The sequence below is a fragment of the Scyliorhinus canicula genome, chromosome 4 (genome assembly GCF_902713615.1).
Source record: "Scyliorhinus canicula chromosome 4, sScyCan1.1, whole genome shotgun sequence".
NCBI classification, from domain to species: Eukaryota; Metazoa; Chordata; class Chondrichthyes; order Carcharhiniformes; family Scyliorhinidae; genus Scyliorhinus; species Scyliorhinus canicula.
Window position 1 is genome coordinate 86,416,506 of NC_052149.1, and position 21,940 is coordinate 86,438,445.

General features: G+C 45.6%; 1 protein-coding gene across 1 annotated transcript in view; it reads left to right on the forward strand.

The window, feature by feature from the left end:
• The first annotated feature begins 719 nt into the window (after window positions 1–719).
• The window catches only part of LOC119964747 (KN motif and ankyrin repeat domain-containing protein 1-like), a 100,400-nt gene continuing 79,179 nt past the window's right edge, over window positions 720–21,940 (forward strand). Inside the window, exon 1 of the mRNA XM_038794681.1 lies at window positions 720–921. The gene's annotated coding sequence lies outside the window, so the exon portion shown is untranslated. The remainder of the gene's footprint in view (window positions 922–21,940) is intronic.

The following is a 21,940-nucleotide window of genomic DNA, read 5'->3' on the forward strand; positions in this document are numbered from 1 at the left end:
ATGTGGTGCTTTGTGGTAATCACTTTTCCTTTAGTATCAGGTAATTTGACAATGTGCTTTTGATCATGAATTTTGGCCAACTCACCTTTAGTATCATAGGTTAGCAGGTACATCCAATTTTATCAAATAGGTATCCTGGGCTGGATTCTCCGCCCCGCCGCACCACATTTCCGTTTCACATGCTCCGTTACGCCGGCCAATGGGGTTTCCCATTGTGGGGCAGCCATCAGGAAACCCCCGGGCTGCCAGCAATACAGAGCATCATGCCGGCGGAGAATCCGGCGCCCTATCTATTGGACACTGTCAAAGAGAATATAATCAACTGAGTCAAACATTTTGCAATTTGACTAAAGATACAGCTATTTTTTGGTGGGAGTTTTTGAGTAATATTCAAGAATATTTGAATTTGCCAGTGAAACAACACCTCTTCCTTTAAAGTTCAAGACCACACACAGTTTTCATAACATGTAGACAAATCTACAAGGTGTGTCTTTTGTTTTTGTAGTGGGCAAATTAAGGTGACAGTCCATTGCATTAAGTTAGATATAAGCTGGTATTTTAGTAAAGTAATGCAATAGAGAGTGCATAGTTAATGTGGTTGAACAAACAGTGACTGGCATTTCAATAGTTAAGGAACAAATGATCCCTGATGAACATTAAAATAGGCATGCAGTGTCAGTGTTCTTTGTGGGTGTGTTCATAAGACCATTTTTCACAGAGCGAATACTTGCAAACTAAACCAGACTTACTCTGTTGACTTTGGCATATATTGAACTATCCCCTGATGGAATGACATCCTACATTCTGATGGTATCAGTAGAATGATTTAAACTATACTGTTTGAATTAAGAACATTTCACTTCTGGAGCTTTCACAGGACTGACTTCTCTAGTGCAGAAAATATTTTATGCAACTTTGAAGGTAAGGCAAATGAATGGTTTGTGGTTGTTGTTTGTGTTCGGATGATCAATCTTATTTATTTTGTGATACATTCGATTGCAGTTATTGTTAAAATCTCCATTTATGTAGCATAAATGATCCATTTAATTGAGGCAATTGAGAAACAAGTGATTTTTGTATGTATTTTGTATATGCACAAAATGTTGTAGTGACTACTCTTAACCATTATTTAGCAAATTTTACGAAGCAATGTGGGATAAATGTAGCCATTGCTACAGTTCTCAAACATATGTCTGCAATGCTTTATACAAACCCTTAACTTTGTTTGGACGAGGCAGAGCTCCAGTGGCTCCAACAGAGAATAAGTTACTAATTAATTTGTCTTGAAGGCAAATTCCTCTACTTTTACAAGAAGATATATTTGAAAAGTTCATTGTATTAGAGAGTATAGAAAACTATAACCTCTATGAAGGTCTCTTTGTTTAACAGGGAACTATAGCCCTGTATACAACGTGGCTACTTTGGATCAATTCCAAATGTACACCGCTTAGTAGGGAAGAACTAAGTGCAACAGGCCCATTAAGTCAATCTGCACTGAGTATAAACAAGAAATTGTTTGAGGTGTTGAGCTAAAAGCAAATGAATTCCAACAATTAGATTGAAAAATCCTATTTAAATCTTAAATACAAATGCCGGAGTTTCTAAACCCACACTGCATCACATATGGTATTTGCATCAATATCAATACAAGCTGAATGTTCCTGTGTGTGTTTGTCTGGGAGAGGGCTGGGAGCGAGACTGCAACAAACGTTAGGTTATTTTCGTTCCAATTCTCGGAATCCAGCATCTGTTAGCAGATTCCTTGTGTTTATGATAGATTTATTTTCCGTAAACTGACAGCAACTTACGGGGAGGTCTTGGAAATTGTATTTTAATAGCAAAATAACGTAAAAGTAGCGTTATTCTTCTGTGAATGAAGAAAGGGTGTCCTTCATTCTTAAAGAGAATTACAGTGCAGAGAATTTAAACAGAGAATGCTGGGAATACTTTGCATCTGTGGAGAGAAAGGGTTGATATTTCAGGTCAATGACCTTTCGTTAGAATATCCTTAACCTGAAGCATTAACTTGATTTCTGACATAGGTGCAAGGCTATATAGGGAGAGGAGTAGACCATTCAGCCTCTCATGCCTGTTTTGCAGTACAATTAGTTCATCGCCGAACCACAGTGAACTCCATTTACCCACCTTTAATCCAAATCCCTTAATATCTTTATCTAACATTAATCTAACAATCTCAATTTTGAGATTTTCAATTGACCAGATCTCAACAGCTTTTTGAGGGAAAAAGTTCCAGATTTCCACAATCCTTTGTGTGATGGCAGAAATATAGACGCAAGAGTAGTGTTGTGATTAATGTAGTAATTTACGTATATTATATTTCATATTTGTGGCAGTAATGTTATTAAAAACTCTGGTTTAAAATACATACAGGCAGTGTGTCTACTAAAGCTATGATTAAAGACTTGTAAAAGGAAGTGTAATGATTGATTCCAACCACTTACTTGTTACAGATAAAGGGTTAATGGAATTGTGTTTTGATTGTTGGAGATTCCCTGGAGTGTAGATAATATGAGGGAATGGTCTTTACTCCTATTTTAGTAGGTCAGGGAACTTGGTGGGGTACAGATTATGTAATTAATGGGAGGAGCCAGGTCTGTCTGTAGTTTGGCATTCAGTTATAGGATTTTAAGCTGAACAGCAGTTTTGTCAAATGCCGTTAGGTTGAGCAGAAGTGAACTGGATCTACACTTGAAGAGAACTTTCTCCAACGATCTCGACACAGCTAAGAAAGTAACCTGTGTTGTTAAATTTATTTCTAAGTGGCATTTAACTGTTTTGGGTTGCTTAATTATAAAAGTGGCAGAGGGTATATAATATCTTCAAGTTTTTTAAATTTTGTTTAAGAGCTATTTAACTGATAAACTGTAAAGCTATTTCTTTAATATTAATCTTAATTCTGTGTTTAAATTGAAGTTTGTTTTGACATAAAAGATAGCTATTGATCAGAGTCATTGCTCCTGGGTTGAAGTATTCTTTCCTCACAGTTTTACAAATTGAAAAAATTATTTAGGGTTCTCGTCCGGCTTCCTAACAAATGTTGGGATCTGCTCCGGTTCCTGACAAATGTTGGGATCTGCTCCGGTTTCCTAACAAATGGTGGGGTTTGGTCCAGTATCCTAACAATAGAACATAGAACAGTACAGCACAGAACAGGCCCTTCGGCCCTCAATGTTGTGCCGAGCCATGATCACCCTACTCAAACCCACGTATCCACCTTATACCCATAACCCAACAACCCCCCCCTTAACCTTACTTTTATTAGGACACTACGGGCAATTTAGCATGGCCAATCCACCTAACCCGCACATCTTTGGACTGTGGGAGGAAACCGGAGCACCCGGAGGAAACCCACGCACACAGGGGGAGGACGTGCAGACTCCACACAGACAGTGACCCAGCCGGGAATCGAACCTGGGACCCTGGGACCCTGGAGCTGTGAAGCATTTATGCTTCAATGTTATACAAGCTAAAAATTACAGCATTTATTTCTGAAATTGAATATAAAGAAGCATAAGACATAGACAATAGTCATTTTACATAATACTGTACCATAATGCACTAATAGAGGGATAATAATTCATTTTACAACTTCTGCTGTTCATTACCACTGATACCAGAGAAAGTATTTGATAGAAAGATGCAGTGGAAATGTCCTTGTGTTCAAAATCTATGGGGGCGTTTCTCCAGCTGCATTGTGTCCGAGGCAAATCCTGCGATGTCAGGAGAAGTCCAAGGGAAGCCTGATACAGGGGGTGGGATTTTCCGGCCTCAGCAGGATTTCTCAGCAGCGGGAGGCAGAATGTAATTCACTGGCGGCGGGATTCTCTCCTCACGCTGCTGTCAATGGGAATTCCCATTGAAGCTACCCCGTGCCGCTGGGAAACCTGTGGGCAGGGGTGGCGCTGCCAGCGGGACCAAAGAATCATGCAAGTGGTTATGGTCTCGGATGCATTGCTGGAGAGTGTGGAGGCAGCTTCAATCATGGTATTTGAAGGGAATTAGACTGGTATCTGAAAAGGAAGATTGTGAAGGGCTGCGAGGAGGAGACGGGAGAATGGTATAAGGGAGTTGCACATTCAGAGCACTGGTGCAGACAGGATGGACTGAATGGCCTCTGATGCTGTGATGTAGACAGCGACCCTGTTACCACCGCAATTCGGCCTCGGTGAAGATGGTGCAGGATGGGACGGAGCCAGGAAGCTCATCCTCAACACTGAGGCTGACAAAATCAATCCCAGCGCAATCGCACTCATCTATAAAAGCAAATATTCCTGGAAATATTGGTCAGCATCTGGAGGAGAACAATCCTTTAGGGCTTTGGGCGTGACCCTTATTCAAAACGGGGAGCTCTGTGGAAAATATTCCGTAATTAAACCACTAGATCTAACTTACACTGCTTACTACTTGCATTTTATAAAAATTGCCCACTTTATGAGCAGCAATTTAATGAGAACTTTGTTTTGAATTACAAACAGTCTTGAAGAGGGATCCATTACTGTTTACAGTAAATGCACGAAAGCTTTGGCAATTCAACTGTAAAGTCTTTGGAGACAGATGGTTTGAATTCCCTACTGGTTAGACGAGCCCCAGAGTAGCAGAATAAAAAATGCCTTCTGGAATAAAAATCAGCGGGATCCAAATTATAACATTCCAGTTTGCATCTCCTTCTTTTATCTTCTGTTCTGTCTGACTGCTGCAGTGACAGTTTGATAGTATGCTGTTGTATGGTAACAAAGTGGACGCACCGCGCCTTTTTGGACAAGTGACAAAAACTGTTGAGACATTCTGCAGTGGAGGAAAGGGTTTAAAAGGATTTAAATCTCATCCTCATACTTTGCTGGTTTAAGGGAATTCAATGAACCTAAATTCCAGCACAGCACTGCAAAAAGCACAGCATCGAGCAGGAGATGGAGAGTTTGCCTTCAAATGATCATTATCTCAATAAGGTTGGCGAAATTCTCTCAAACAATGGCTGTAATAACCTCACGAGACCCACAGGGATGATCTGATTGATCACCCCATGGGGCTTGTGAACTGCGGGCTCCCCCGCTGAGGGGCGGAGGCCGAGCAGCTGGGACTCGTGGATCTGGTGTTTAAATGTTGACTGGGATTGAACCGGCATGATCAGTAGTCCCATGTGCTGTATGCCGCGTTGCGGCCAAATAAACCTACATTTGTATCACCTTCTCGGGACTCCTGAAGATAATAATAATAATAATCTTTATTGTCACAAGTCGGCTTACATTAACACTACAATGAAGTTACTGTGAAAGGCGCCACACTCAGGCGCCTGTTCGGGTACACTGAGGGAGAATTCAGAATGTCCAATTCACCTAACAAGCACGTCTTTCAGGAGTTGTGGGAGGAAACCAGAGCACCCGGAGGAAACCCATGCAGACACGGGGAGAACGTTCAAACTCCACACAGACAGTGACCCAAGCCGGATTTTATACTGGCGACGAAGAAAAACCATAGCTGCGATTCTGGATGCCCAGACCACACTTGAATTCCTCAGCATGAAAGCAAGGTGAATTTTAAGATGCCTTTCTTTGGGAATACTTGAGGCTTTCAACACAGGAGTGGAAGATTAGGCCCATTATACCAAACAGATGTGGTACTTCTTTCAGACTAATGCTATTATAGGAGACGACCAACAAAAAGTAATACTCCTGACCGCCTCCAGAGTCCAAACTTTCAGTGTGATCAAAAGCCTTACCCACCCGGTGGCCCCAGATTCAAAGGCCTTTGATGAGCTGCTCACTCCTGTTGCATACCATTATGGTAAATGCCTATAAACATGTGCCTCGGCCATATTGGGGAATGTAAAATATGTATGCCGGTTAAAGGGGGCGGCCACAGTTGTTATTATGAAGATGCTTACCTGTAAATATACATGTTAATTTTTGCGTGTTTTTTATTTATATATATATTTTTTTCTCTCTCTAATAATTTGTTATTTGTTCAATATAAAATATGAAAACTCAATAAAAAACATTTTTTAAAAAACACCATAACTACAGGTCATCCCTCCAGAGACGTTGCGAGACACTTCATGGTGTTACATCAACAACATAGCGACTCATTGTAACTTGTTGTCAGAATCTTCTTTCATCATAGAATTATCCCTCGTGCATGAAAATGCGGAAAAGGGAGTCCAGGAACTCCAGGCTCCATGTAATGGATGTACACAGCATTGGCCACCTCCCCATTCCAATGAGTAATGCCACCCATGACAGCGAATATGGAACTCAGTCACCACCGAGCAATGCTGTGGTCAGACCCATTGGCCATGAGCCACTGCATCTCTCCTGAGAGCTCTAGGAGGAAGACTCGCAACCGTGCTACACTTGGGTGTTCACAGGAACCGTGGGGGCCGGGAACGGCAGATATGACAGTGAGCCCGTCGCCCTAGTCGGGTGACACAAAGCCAGGGCTTTACACTGCATATACCGATGAGGATGATTATATGCAACTAAATTGCATTACAGCACCAAATGTAGCCCCCATCAAGATCACCATCCAAGTAAATGGCTACACATTCGGGATGGAAATAGATACAGGGACTGCTGCCTCTGTCATTGGTCAGCAAACATACTGGAATGTTCGTACGGGGATCAGACACCTGGGCCTAAGGGAGACTAAGGCACGGTTGGCAATATATACCAGAGATCCATTAACCAATGGAACAACACCGATTCCGGTTACCTACGGGCAACAATCAGTTTGCCTGCCTCTGATAGTGGTTCAGGGACCCGGACCCAGTCTTTTGGGCTGTGAGTCTGCGACAGAGATTCTGCCTAGATTGGCACTAGATTGTTAAAATGGGTACAGGAAGGTTGTATACCCAGAGGCCAACCCACCTTTTTCAGCGCCTGCCCAGTTCCATACACCCTACTGTTGAAAGTGGACGATGAGCTCAGCTGGCTGGAAAACTTGGGGATTACTTGCTCAGTTCAGTTCGCGGAGTGGGCAGCATCAGTGAAGCCAGACAAGACCATGCGGCGATTATAAAATGACTCGATGGGCCGAATGGCCTCCTTCTGCACTGTATGTTCTATGTTCTATAACCCACTGGAAGATCACACGAGTGTATGATACTCCAAATGGGAGCCTGGTGTATTCATACAGTTCCCTGTGGGTATTGATGATCACATATTACCTGGACACTGCATCCAACTCCAATTGGAGGTATGCGTGACTCATGTCCAACTTGGAGAAAGAATGACCCCTAACCAACTTTGCATAGAGGTATTCTATGCGCACCATTGGGTACCCATCCAACTGGGATGCCTTGTTCATCATCATTTTATTAGGGTGAAAGTGACCATACTAGCACCATTACATGTGCTCGTAAAGAAACACCAGAAATTGGCATGGAAGGTGCCACAAGAGGAGGCATTTGCCAAAGCAAAACAACAACTGTTGTCTTCTAAGCTATTAACACATTGCGACCCATCTAGATCGCTCATAATTACGCATAAAAAAGCAGATTGTAGGTACGCTCAGTTTGAAAAGGAGGGACTGGCCGTGATCTTCACGGTCAAAAAGTTCCATCAGTACGTCTATGAACAGCAATTTGCAATCATTGTGGACCACAAAACTTTACCCGCTCCCCACCAGTTGCAGACAAAGTCGTGTTGATGCTAAATTTATGGATACATTGCCTGTCATAGCCTCGTGAATTCATGTGTGGACACAAAAGGATCCAATGTTGGCAAAGTTGCACCATGTTGTCCTACATGGGGCACTACAGGGGAAACTGCCTGAAGAACTGCGGGCATTAATAAACAAGCAACAGGAGCTTAGTCATAGAATTTACAGTGCAGAAGGAGGCCATTCGGCCCATCGAGTCTGCACTGGTTCTTGGAAAGAGCACCCTACTTAAACCCACACCTCCACCCTATCCCCATAGCCCAATAACCCGACCTAACCTTGTTTATAGACACTAAGGGCAATTTAGCATGGCCAGTGCACCTAACCTGCATATCTTTGGACTGTGGTAGGAAACCGGAGGAAACCCATGCAGGCACAGGGAGAATGTACAGACTCCGCACAGACAGTGACCCCAGCCGGGAATTGAAACTGGGACCCTGGAGCTGTGAAGCAACAGTGCTAACCACTGTGCTACCATGCTGCCCTAGTGTTGAAGATGGCATTCTCCTCTAGACAGCCCGTGTATTAGTTCCAAGGTAAGGTAAGTATCTGGGGATGTCCAAAATGAAAATGCTCGCCAGAGGATATGTGTGGTGGCCAGGGCTGGATGGTGACATCGAGAGGTTGGTAGCAGTGTGCAGCATGCCGAGAGCATCAAAAACTTCCCTGTCAGCCTCGCTCCACACTGGGAATGGCCAGGGCAGCATTGGGTGCAGATACCCGCTGGCTTCAACGGGCCCTTCTTAGGATCAATGTTCCTCCTAATCATTGATGCCCATTCAAAATGGATGGATGGCTACCAGATGCTATCCACCACTTCGCTGACTACCATAGAGAAGCTATTCAGCGTTCATGGTACAAAAATAGAGAAGCTATTCAGCGTCCAGGGCATCCGAGACGTGCTCTTCATCAATAATGGCAACCTCTTCACTCGCGAGGAATTCATGAAGTTCATGCAGGCGAATGGTGTTAAACACATTCAGACCACCCCATACCACCCCTCTTCAAACAGCTTGGCTGAGCAGTTAGTACAAACTTGCAGGAGGGGTACAAAACAAGCCATAGGGTCAGTTGAGACAAAACTGGCAGGCTTTTTATTCAACTATTATAACACCACATATGATGACCGGGGTAGCATCAGCAGAATTACTGATGAGCCGAAGACTATGAACCCAACTAAGCTTAACGTTTACCAATCTTGGTGGGAAGGTGAAAAAAAATGATCTTCAAAAGAGGTAACGTGGCTACCGGTAGCACGGCAGTCGGTTCAAACCAGGGCCACTAAATGTGTCTGGAATTTTGGGGACGGCGCCCAGTGGATATCAAGGCACCGGAATGGAGAAGACCGAACCAGTCTCTTACATGGCCAAAATTAGGGGACGTACAGTACGTAAACATGTGAACCATCGCAAAGGCAGGGACCCTGTACGTGAGCCAGCTCCGTCAAGTGATTCAGTCCCTCGTCCCTTGTGCCCATCATTCATGAGCCAGGGAGACATACTCCCGAACACATATCTACACGAGATGGAAGATTCTGGTTCAGACATGGAGACAGAATCATGGATAACAGTTTAGTCAGGGAGAGACCACGGGCAGTACCGCAGAACCCCCTCCTCCCCCCCTCCCCCACGCCGACAATTGGCACGGAAGTGGCCCATCCCCACAGTCGTTGGAAGCGCAGCGACAGACAAGGCGGCAAAAGAGACCTCCTCTGCCTCCAACTACATCACAGGGACCTTCGGTGGGGAGGGATGTAATAACCCTCAGGAGACCCATGGGGGTGACACAATTGATCTCCCTGTGAGAGATCCCTGTGGAATACGGGCTCTCCCGCTGAGGGAGACAAGTGGGGGCAGGGGCTGCAGTTCAGGCCACGGCCACCATGTAGCCCATTGGACCTGGTTGAGCACAGGGATACGTACCATGTTAACATGTCTGCCTTTCACCCCCTGCAGACAATGGATTTCGGACTCCAACCAGGAATGGTTGCCATCATCGTAGCTGCCGCTGTCCTGGGGGATGCACGGAGGCTGTACGAGCAGGAATTGCTCAGGGAGGATCCTGAATCAGAGGAACAGGAGCCAGCCAATGAAGATGGAGAGCCAGCCACCCAACGGGCCTTGGAGGAGGTGGGAAGATGGTGCCGCAACAGGCCTTGTGTGTACTGGCCGCACCTGTCATTTGAGGCCCCGCCGGACTGGGCATGCCGTCGAAGACATTGACTGAGCAAGGGGGACCGTACGGCATACCTGCCAGATCATGGTGCACCTGGAACCATGGGGGTATACCTACTCCCAGTGGCCATCAAGGTGCAGGTTGCCCTGAACTTTCTTGCCACGGGGTCCTTCCTGGGTCTGAGTGGAGACCTCTCAGGGTTCCTGCAGACCTCGGTGCACAAATGCATCCGCACCGTAAGGGACGCCCTATATGCCTAGTCATCATAATGGGCGGGATTCTCCGCCAGCAGGATGTTCCATTTTTCCGGCGCCCAGGGGTTTCCCGATGGCGTGGGGCTGCCCCACAATGGGAAACCTTATTGACCGGCCGGCGTAACAGAGCATCCCGCCGGCGGGGTGAAACGGAAATGTGGTGCGGCGGGGCGGAGAATCCCACCCAATATATCAGCTTCAATGTGGACCGAGCCGACCAGGATGCCCGGACAGCGGGGTTTAGGGCCATCATCAGGATGTCCCAAATTCAGGGGTGATCGATGGGACGCATGTCCCCTTACGAGCACCGACCCATGACAGACCGGTCTTCACAAACCGAAAGAGAACCACTCAATGAATGTGCATGTGTGACCATGAGATGCACATCACGCATGTCTGCACCCAATATCCTGGCACACTCCATGGTTCCTGACACCTTAGAGGCGCAACCCCAGGTGAGGGGTTGGCTCTTGGGCGACAGGGGTTACCTGCTGCAGTCATGGCTGATGAAGACTATCCGGAGGCCACAGAACAACACGGAGATCAGCTACAATAATGCCCATGCCGTGACCAGGACCACAATCGAGGGGTGCTTCAGCATCCTAAAGATGCGGTGCAGGTGCCAAGACCACTCTGGAGGGGCCCTCCGGTATGGTGCTGGGAGGGCCTGCTGTGTGCTCCACAGTATCGCACAGCAGAGGGGCAATGTGCTGGAGGAGAAGAATGAACACCAGGCTTCGTCTGACGAGGAGGTTGAGGGGGAGGGTGAGGATGGGCAGGACATTGGGCTTAGGTAGGCACAGAAAGGTCTGATCCATGGGATGGAGAATGATGACAACCCGCTCTGGGATGAGCTCTGGTGCCTGGCATCGTTCGCCAATGTATGACTCCTGCTCACAGTAGCTGTGGTGGGATGTTCTGGTGGGAGTCAGGTAGTCAGGCCTTGCAGCGTAAGGGGAGGGTGGCCCTCCGATGGACTTTGGGGCAACTCCCCGAAAGAGTTACCCCTTGGCCAACCGCAAGGTCCATTGCACCAGGGCCATGTTTGTTCGGACCAATGGTAATTCTCACCCACATGATTCCTGGCCCAGAGGACCAGAGAACCATGGGTCTTAATGACTCATTTGAGTTCTCCCGGTAGGATGAGGCAGGAACCTCGATCCCAATGCCAGCGCGCGGGCAGGAGCAGTAGATTCAAATTGGCGCCCAACATCAATCCCGTTTTCTCCTCGATGCTTGATTCTCTGCTTCATCGGTAACTCTGCTACCCACGGTGCAAGGCGGAGAATTTAGCCCTGTGTCATTTTGGGTGGGAATTGCGGGGGGTGATACGTGTATGATCCAGGGAGCTGAGAGAGATTCTGACTGGAAAATCTCACGCTTAGAATTTGTTTGGAGTGGGAAACTAAAGACGCCGGCAAGACCAGCTCCTCTGAGATCGGGGCACCATTTTAAAAGTTAAGTTGAAGGTCTTCCACACCCCCCACCCACAGACATCTTGACTCCCCACAGACATGGTAACACCCACAACCCTCGAGGGACAACTTCCCCCCTCAATCACTAAAGCTCCATGTGACCCCTGCGCAACACCACCCAGATATGAGGGTGACCCAGTCCCACCCAACTCATCTGCATCAGGGCATCGCACCCCCACAAGTGAGCATACCCCGCTATGGGCTTCCGCCATATTTAAGGTCACCCTCCTTTCAGTTCAGTCCCCCACCTCCTGTTTCGCGCACCCCCACCCTTCATACTCCTTCATACACCCCTGTCCTTCATACACCCATTCAGGCCCCGCTTTATGCACCCTATTCTTTCCTGCCCTTCACTTCTCTCTTTCATGGACATGGCCCCCTCAGGCCCTGCCCCTTGGGAGTGCCCCTTGGTACCCTGGCAGTGCCCCAGCACCCCTGCAGTGGCAAGCTGGCAGTGCCAGGTGGGGAGGGTTTGTGCCCCAGTGACTCCTTATAGATGACCAGGGTTAATCTTGGTGCCCTCCAAGTGCTGGTACCTGTGGGACTTGATGGACTAGTAAGGCAGCACCTTCAGTAAAACAAAGTAGAGAAGGTTTGAAAACTTTTTTTTTTGTTTTGCGAGGTTTTCACTCAGTGTAATAAATAATCAACGAAGAAATGACGGATAGTTTTAGAAGTGTATTTGAATAAGCAACCCAGCACTGAATCCATTTAGAATGGTGGCTTGTTGTAAAATTGCAGGACAACCATCTGCCAGTTTCATCAACCTAATCTAGGAATGTCTCTTTACAATGTTATGTTTAATTCTGTCTACAATACTGATATGTAATATCAGGAGAAATTACATAGGAACAGGAGTAGGCCATTCAGCCCCTCGAGCTACATTCCAGTATTCAATAGGATCCTGGTTCATCTGCACGTTAACTCCATCCACCTGCCTTAACTCCAAATCATTTTGCACCCTTGGCTAACAAAGGTCTATCAATCTCAGATTTAAAGCTATTAATTGAGATAGTACTGATTTCTTTTTGTGGGAAATAGTTACACACTTCTACCACCCTTTGCAGGAAGAAGTGTTTCCTAAATTCTTTCCTGAGTAGCCCGGCTCTGAATATATGGTTAAGTCCCTATGTCCTAGAAACTCTCCCACCAGAGGAGTAGGCTTCCCTCTGCTCCCTTTCAATTCCATTCAAAATCCTAAAATCACAATCAGGTCACCCTTTATCCTTCTGTAATCCGGGGATTACAAGATTAGTATAGATAGCTTCTCTACATAATCTAACTATTGGAGCCCTGGTACCATTCTGGTGAATCTGGACGGCACTCCTGCCGAGACCTATATGTCCTTTCTAACCCATTCTAGTCCTCCAGTTAAATAGTTATTCTATTACCCTTTTGGGGTTTCTTTCTGCTTGATTGCAACATTTTAATGATTTGAGAACACAGATCTCTAAATCTCTTTGGACCTCCACTAGCTTTGTAACCTTTTATACTTCCTAGATTTTCACAGTTCAAGTAATACTAAGATCTATTCTCAGTCCAAAAATGGTGATCTGACATTTCCCTGTATTGAAATCCATCTGCCAGTTTCATCAACCTAATCTAGGAATGCCTCTTTACAATGTTATGTTTAATTCTGTCTACAATACTTACCATGTCACCAATCTCTGTGTCATCTACACACTTAGACACCTGGGTTGGATTTTCCTCGCCCGATGGAGGTGGGCTGGGAAGCAGGAGAGCAGGTGAAGTGTCAGAGGAAGGTGTTCAGAGGGGAGTCTGACATCTTCCCGCCACCGTGATATACTGCCAGCAGCACGAACCTCAGCATAATATGCCAATTACGGGCCACCTCCCACCACCAATATTGGAAGGGACCACAACTGTGTGCAAAGCCTAGCTGTTAAGCAGTATCCCAGGAGATTTCCCATGGGGTCCACCTTTATTTGTGTTTCATGGCCCACGGAGGGGGACCAGTCGGCATGGCCTACCTGCCTGGTCCAAACCTCATTTAAAAAATGTATCTTCACCCTGCAACCTCAGCATTGTCCACCCCTTACTGGTTGTGCTGCCCCAGGGTCCCACAGTGGTATTGGCACCCACTTTTGCACCACACAGTGGGACTTTATACCTTTGTGGAAAAAACAGGCCAAATAACTCCCATTTGTTGTTACCCAAGCTGCTAATAGACATATTGCATAATTGAGGATCCTGCATAGTTGAGGACCCATCACAGATCCTTATGGAACACCACTATTCACTTTTTTCCACTGCGATTGCATAACGATCAGACCTATTCTCCTTCTTACCACCTAACCAATCTCCTAAGCAGGTTTGCCTTAAATTTGTCTTAAATAATTTGCCTCAAATTCTAGGAGCTTTAATGTTAGCTAACAGTCTCTTCTGTGGAACCTTTTCGAAAGCTTTCTGCAAGTCCATCTAAACTACATCCACAGAGATATTCCCCTCTATTACCTTAGTTACTTCCTCAGAAAACTACCTACATTTTACTCAGCCATGTTGGATCTCTCTAATCTGATCATTTTCTCAAAGTGCTCAGTTACTCTGTCATTCATTATAGATTACAATAACTTCCCTACAGCAGATTTTGGACGGTAATATCCTATTTTCTCTCTCTCTCTCACTCTCGTACATTTCTTAAATAATTGAATTACATTTGCAATTGTCCAATCTAAAAGGGACAATTTCTGAATCAGGAGAGCTTTGGAAGATTACGGCTAAAACATCAGCAATTTCCTCATCCACCTCTTTTAAAACCCTTGGCTATAAACAATCAAGCTCTCGGGGATTTAGTTATTTTCCTAATGCCGTTTTCTTATCTGTGTTAACATGAGTGAGTCCCTGTCCATGATTCATTATTAATTTCCCCGGAATGTCAGGTATATCTTTACTTCCTCGACCATGAAGACTGAGACAAAGCAATTATTCAACAAGTCGGCCATTTCCTTATTTTCAGTCGTAATGTTACCCCCACGTTCTTTTTAAAGAGCCTGAATTATCCTTGACTACCTTTTTTCTTCTAATGTAATTTAGATTGGGGATCGAGATATCTTCATCCAGGTTAAATATGAGGAATGATTATTTTAGCATCTGTTTTTGCACTCTGGACAGGATGTAAGATAAGGTTTTTTTTCATCAACAGCCCTGCACTCAACCCTAGTCTTCAGCCACCATCTGAGGTTGTTTTCTTAATTTGAAAATGATAATTTCCCCTCTGAACGTTTCTTTCTTGTTTCTCCTAATACACTGTTCTACACACTCATCACACTCAGGGACTGGTTTAGCTCACTGGGCTAAATCACTGGCTTTTAAAGCAGACTAAACAGGCCAGCAGCACGGTTCGATTCCTGTACCAGCCGTGCCAGAATGTGGCGACTAGGGGCTTTTCACAGTAACTTCATTGAAGCCTACTCGTGACAATAAGTGATTTTCATTTTTCATTTTCATCCTCACTGCATCCCCACTTAGTGCATCATCTCTTAATATATCTCACACATGCCAACACTCAGTGTGTGCCAGGTATTGTCTGACTGTCAGTTTTTGCTGTGATGGCCTGAGATTCTAATGAATACTGTCAGACAAAAGTTGCCCTGTCCAGGGAGCATGTGAACTTGTCCTTGCTCTCATGCAGGAAGTAAGTGTGGACACATTAAGCTCCAAAAAGTTAATTAGAGGAAACACATTTAACCATGAAGTATTTGAGGCAAAGTCAAGTATTCAGATAGAGATCTAATTGGATTCCAAGTTAACTTCACATTAGCTGCAATTTCAGTGCTGCATACGGCTCATTAAACAAAGTGACTGGGCTCATTTATGGCCTCATTATTGTAGGAGCAGATTACTAAAGGAACACTGAAGGTATAAACACACAGTTGGCAGATGGGTTTAAGCAAAACAATCCTGGTTAACAGTCCATGTTTAAAACACATTTGTAGAATTGATACCACACATTAAGAACTCCTGATATCGAGGCCATATCATATCCATGGTCCACTGCCTGTCTTCCCCTTCGGCTTCAAAACAGTTACCATGCTTTCAGTGCACTGTGCTTAACAATTTTGACCCCTTGTGTTGAATGAGCAATGTTACCAGTTTACTTACATTTCGACCATCCACATTTTTCAACCATTTTCCTCCAAGGTTTTAACCCAAGGTCAGTGCTATCCACTTGAGAGGCATCATGGAGACTGGCCGAAATGATCTACAATGCAACCTCATCAACCTTTAATGCATAGTTCAAAGACTTGCCTCTTGCTCTTTGAGTTGACTCCTTTTTTAAATAAATTTAGAGTATCCAATTCATTTTTTCCAATTAAGGGGCAATATAGTGTGGCCAATCCACCTAGCCTGCACATCTTTGGGTTGTGGGGGCGAAACTCACACAAACACAGGGAGATGTGCAAACTCCACACGGACAGTGACCCAGAGCCGGTGTCGAACCTGGGACCTCGGTGCCGTGAGGCAACAGGGCTAACCCACTGTGCCACCGTGCTGCCCTGAGTTGACTCCTTTTGATTAAAAAGAGAGATTGGGATTGACTTTAGGATATGGGCATCGCTCAAAGTCAAGCATTTGTTGCCCATCCCTACTTGCTCTCTTGAATGTGGTGGTGAACTGCCTTCTTGAACTGCTGCAGTAATGGGGTGTAGGTACATCAACAGTGCCACTGTGAAGAGTTTCAGGATTCAGATTCTTGCAACTGTGAAGGAATGGTGATGTAGTTCCCAGTCAGGATGTTGTGTGGGTTGGAGGGGGATCTGCAGATGGTGATGTTCTATATGTCTGTTGCCCTTATCCTTCCAGGTGATAGATGTCACATGTTTGTAAGGTGTTATCAAAGGAACCTTGGTGAGTTGCTGCAGTCGATTCTGTATATAGAGCGTGTTGCTGCCCCTGTGAATTGGTGGTGGAGGGAGTGAATATTTAAGGTGGTGGAAGGGATGCCAATCAAGCTGGTTGCTTTGTCTTAGATAATGTCGAGCTTCCTGAGTGTTGCTGGAGCTGCACTCATTCAGAGAAATTGAGAGTATTCCGCTATGACTTGTTCCTTGTAGATGGTGGACATCTTTTGGGGAGTCAGGAGGTGAGTTATTCACCACAGAATTCCCAGCCTCTGATCTGCTCTTGTAGCCCCAGTATTTATATGGCTGGTCAATGGTAACCCTCAGGATGTTGCTGGTCAATGGTAACCCTCAGGATGTTGCTGGTCAATGGTAACCCTCAGGATGTTGCTGGTCAATGGTAACCCTCAGGATGTTGCTGGTCAATGGTAACCCTCAGGATGTTGCTGGTCAATGGTAACCCTCAGGATGTTGCTGGTCAATGGTAACCCTCAGGATGTTGCTGGTCAATGGTAACCCTCAGGATGTTGCTGGTCAATGGTAACCCTCAGGATGTTGCTGGTCAATGGTAACCCTCAGGATGTTGGTAGTGTCATTTGATCACCAAGCAATCGTGCAGCCAGCACTCTGCAAATACCAGTGAAAGCATTGAGTGGGCCTGGCAGGCACCTCAGTAAAGGGAAACAGAAGAATATGTACCAACCCTATTCTGTTACAGAGCAGGTCCCAGTTGAAAAGAGCACCTTTGGGCATACAGCGAGGAAGAAGGAAATAGGAGGTCTCTCCAACTGCACATTCCATTCACTCTTCTCAGTAAGAAACACTCTTTTCCTCTGGTCTTGCCCTATTGTCTATTTCCCCCCATCCTTCACGCTAACGTTGGCAGTTGTGCCTTATGTCACCCAAGTCTATATCACTGCAACTTCAGCCCCACACCTTCCCCTCCCACCATACTGCTGCCAAGCACGTGGGTCATTTTGCATCTCCATTAAAGAGGCCATCTAAATTCAAGTTTTCATTCTTGTTTGTATACTTTCTCAAGTTCAATGAAGGAATATAATCCACCCCAAAGTTTATATTACAAGACCCATGTCCCAGGGATTTCATTTGAGTTTTCAGCTTTTGTAGGACCCGTGTTAGGAATTTTCTGATGAAGTTATTGGCCAGTTTTAGCTGGTGTGTGAGTTGGCATTCTTTATCCGGACTGTCAACCTTCTTACCTCAATCAATTTTCCCTTTCCCTACCTATTACAATTTAAAGGTAAGGTTAGTTCGGCTAAAAACTGTCACTTGATTTATCAGGTCTTGCTTTCAACTTTCTGAAGTCGAGTACCATTGACCTTTATTTCATATTCTCAATAACAGAAAAAAAATGACCAAATTAGTAAACCTTGGGCAGATTGTTTTCAGCCTGATGGAGGTAGGTTTGGACTATGTGACGGGTAAGTCCAGGGAATAGATGTCAGGTCAACCAATTATGGTCCATCTGCTGTAGCCCTGAACACTGGATTTTCCAGGCATGGAATGATGTCCGGCCAGTCAGCAACTTGCCAAGATCCCTGAGACAAGTGTAGAGCAGAAAGAATTTCTTCAGTGAAACTGCTAAGTTGTGATGGCTTTAGCCAGTTACCCAGAAGAGCTGCAGTCATTACCAGGTGAGAAACTGCGGTACAAAGTACTTGTTCTCTCCGAGTTCTCTCACTACTTGACAAGTAATCACAAACTTCACTTATCTAACGCTTCACTTACCTCCAGCTGCACGACCCTGCTGCCAACCTTCACCACAACATCATATGCAGCTCCACTCTCCACCTCTGATGAGGTTTAGGAACAGAGGCTGCACCACCAACAGGCTCAGCTTGCTTCTCCTCAGCCATATGTCCCTATGGAATTCCTTGCCCAGTGAAGCAGTTGAGGCCACTTCATTGAATGTTTTCAAGATAAAGATCGATAGTTTTTTGAAGAATAAAAGAATAAAGGGTTATGGTGTTCAGGTGGGAAAGTGGAGCTGAGTCCACAAAAGATCAGCCGTGATCTCATTGAATGACAGATGCAGATGCGAAGGGCTAGATGGCCTACTCCTGCTTCTAATTCTTATGCTCTTACGTTCTTATGTACCTACACAGGACAATTGGAATGGACACTAAAACCTCAATGGTAGGGGGCGAGAACCCCAATACAAGGTCTGTGTGCATTTTTTATTTTTTTATTTTATCAGATGTGGGCATCACTAGCAAGGCCCTTCCCTAATTACCCTTCAACGGAGTGGCTTAAAGCCATTTCAGAGGGTATTTAAGAATCAACTGCATCTGGAGTCAGATGAATGCCAGACTGGGTAAGGAATGCAGATAACCCTCCCTAAAGGACAAGAGTGAACCAGGTGAGATTTATGACAATGGTTTCATGGCCATCGTTAGACTTTTAATTTCTGATTCTTTTAAATTGACTTTGAATTCTATCGCCATGGCAGGATTCAAATCCGGGTTTCCGGAGCATTTCCCTGGACTTCTGGATCACTAGTTCAGTGGCAACACCTCTATGCCACCGCCTCCCTTGAAGCAGCACCTCAGGAGGCTCACTGCTGATATCTGCAGCCTCCTGGAACAAACCTCCTTTCCCAACAGAGCAGGTGGGCGGGTGCACATTGCCAATGGCTGATATGGTGCATGTCACACCTTCCCTCCTGTGCAGCTGGCAACTCTTGCAATCCCAGCAGCACCTCAACCCAGTCACGGAATTCGGATAAGTCTGCAATGTTTAGGCAAGGAGAGATCAGGCACTTTAAAAAGGAATGGAGTGAATCGGGGGCTAAAGAGGGAGTACCATCTTGGGAGTTGTCCTCAATGCACACAGGGCACCTCCCCCCCCCCCCCCCCACCCCCCCCCACCCCCTGAAGGAAGTGCCTTCCCCCTCCTTTTCACCAGAGCTTCCATTGCCAGCTGTATTTTGGCAGCAGAGTGAGGCCCAGAATTGTCCCTTAATTAGGGAGTGAAAGACTACAATAGACCGAAGGACAGGCAGGCTGGCAGACACCTTATCCACCCACTGTATTATGGGGAATGATCGAGAGGTTGGGGGGAAGCTGGTGGGCTAGCCACCCACCATACTTTACTTGCCCCCCCCCCCCCCCACCAAAACACACACAGCAGGCGGCCATGATATTCAACCAACCATTTCTAGAGGGTGAGTGTGGGTGTTGACTCTGTGAATGAGCACATGATGTGCCTGCAGAGAGAGGAATGAGTGGAGCTGTAGGATGTGTTGGCTTGAGGAGATCTGTGCAGGAGTTTTCTGGGAAAGTCAAAGTGTGTGGATTGGCAACGAGATGTGTTTATGCCACTCACATGTCAGGCCCTCCTGAGCTCCTAGATCCTTTGCACTGTCTGACAGTGATTAGCACTGCTGCCTCACAGCGCTAGGGACCCAGGTTCAATTCCAGCCTTGGGTGACTGTCTTTGTGGAGTTTGTACATTCTCCCCCTATCTGCGTGGGTTTCCTCCAGGTGCTCAGGTTTCCTCCCACAAGTTCAAAGATGTGCAGGTTAGGCGGACTGGCCACTGGTTAGGTGGGTTTACGGGGATCGGGCGGGGCTGGTTGGGAGTGGACCTGAGCCGAATGCTCTTTTGGAAGGCCGGTGCAAAGGCAATGGGCCGAATGGCCTCCTTCTGCACTGTTAGGATTTTAATACAGGTTGTCTCTCCCTGCCATGCCTGCTGTGTTGGAGGGGTTTTCCTCTTTCTCCTGTCTTTGAGAAATATCACTGCAACCCCTCAGACCCCACAGCAGGACTTCCTGGTATAAGCCTTCTAAAGTCTTGCTACTTGTTATAACCTAACTGGTCTTATGGGGTAGTGATAATGAACTACTGTGTGGATCCTGCAGAATGCGAGCTCCCCCAATAAACGGGCAGGGCACCCTTAATAATATTTGGCTTTGTATAACTAGAGTCAGCCAGTAAGGCACTGCTAAAGAAGACCCAGTAGGGAACTAATGGACGTGTACATATTAGTAATTGTAAACTATATATATTTTTAATTTTTCCAATTGAGGCAATTCACCTACCCTGCGCATCTTGGGGTTGTGCGGGTGAGACCCACACAGGCACGAGGAGAATGTGCAAACTCCATCCGGACAGTGACCCGAAGCTGGGATCGACCCTGGGTCTTCGGCAGCATGAGGCAGCAGTGCTAACCACTGCTCCAAATAATTGTCAAATAAAGTAAGTTTTTGTTACGACCTACTTGGGGTAGACTTTTCGTTGCCCTTACAAAACTACTCTTGCAGCCACAAAATTCCAAGCAACCCCTAACAGGATCTCTTTAATTAAATCCCTCCTTTGATAGGACGGATGTGTCAATCTGTCTCCCTTCCTTAATTGGTTATGATGCCTGGAGCTAGGATGCTGATACTGTGGCTGGTTAAACAGTCACAACATGTTGTGCAATTTAGTTAATTGTTTGCCCAATGCTAAAGTGGCCTCACCACCCCGGCAGGATCAATGAGGAGGATGGTCCTATTGTTGTTTCACACTGTGGGGGCATTTGGGAGTTGCAAACTCCTCTTTAAAGGAAACATGATTGAGTCAGATTTTACTCTTCATATGTCAAGAGACAAGGAAGCGTTAATCGAGTCTGCAATCTGGGTTCAAATCCCAGCCAAGCAGAGATGAAAGGCCAGTATGATAAACCACTGAGCCATAAATATTGAATGTATTTGGAAATTAATGGGTGAAAGTGCAAAGACATTATTCATGCAGGTTAAAAAGAAATAGTTGTCCACTGAAGTATAGACTTGCAGACTTGTATGCGCGCTTCAGGTCTGGCAGCATTTATTTGGTTTTATTTCTGATTTCTAGCATCCGCAGTATTTTGCTTTAAGCACATTCTCGCTGCTCTTTCCCTTTTACTGATGGTTATTATTCTGTGCTTGTAGGCCATCTTCTCAGCCTTAACCAAGCAGTCGTATATGACAATGTGTTGACAATTAATGTCAGCAGGGTCATGAGAGGGAGAAGAGGTAGCAGACATCACAGGAAGTTTCTGTTGTCTCCAGCTAATGGCCACACGTGTCATTTGAGGGTTGGCGGGGGCTAGTTACTGAATAATGTTGGGAATGGGGAGCTTGATCGTTTTTTAATACAAACCGATTGTAGTACCCATGTAATATCTCCCACCTCCACTCCACCTTATGAGCAGCCAAGTCAACGCAGATCAGCCGGTACAATCCTTTTTACTGAAATGGCTTCATTTATGAAGTCAGTGGGTTGCATGGTTGGGAGGATTATCTTTGTGTAAATCCTGAGTTCTTTCTCTGGACTTTAGTATCATCTGAAGCAGGGATGACACAGTATCATTATTTACAATAGGTGTTGGGGGTTATAGTATAGGATTCCCAGCTAATGGGAATAGTATAGGATTCCTGCTAATGGGAACAGTATAGGATTCCCTGTTGATGGGGATAGTATAGGATTTCCTGCTAATGGGAACAATATAGAATTCC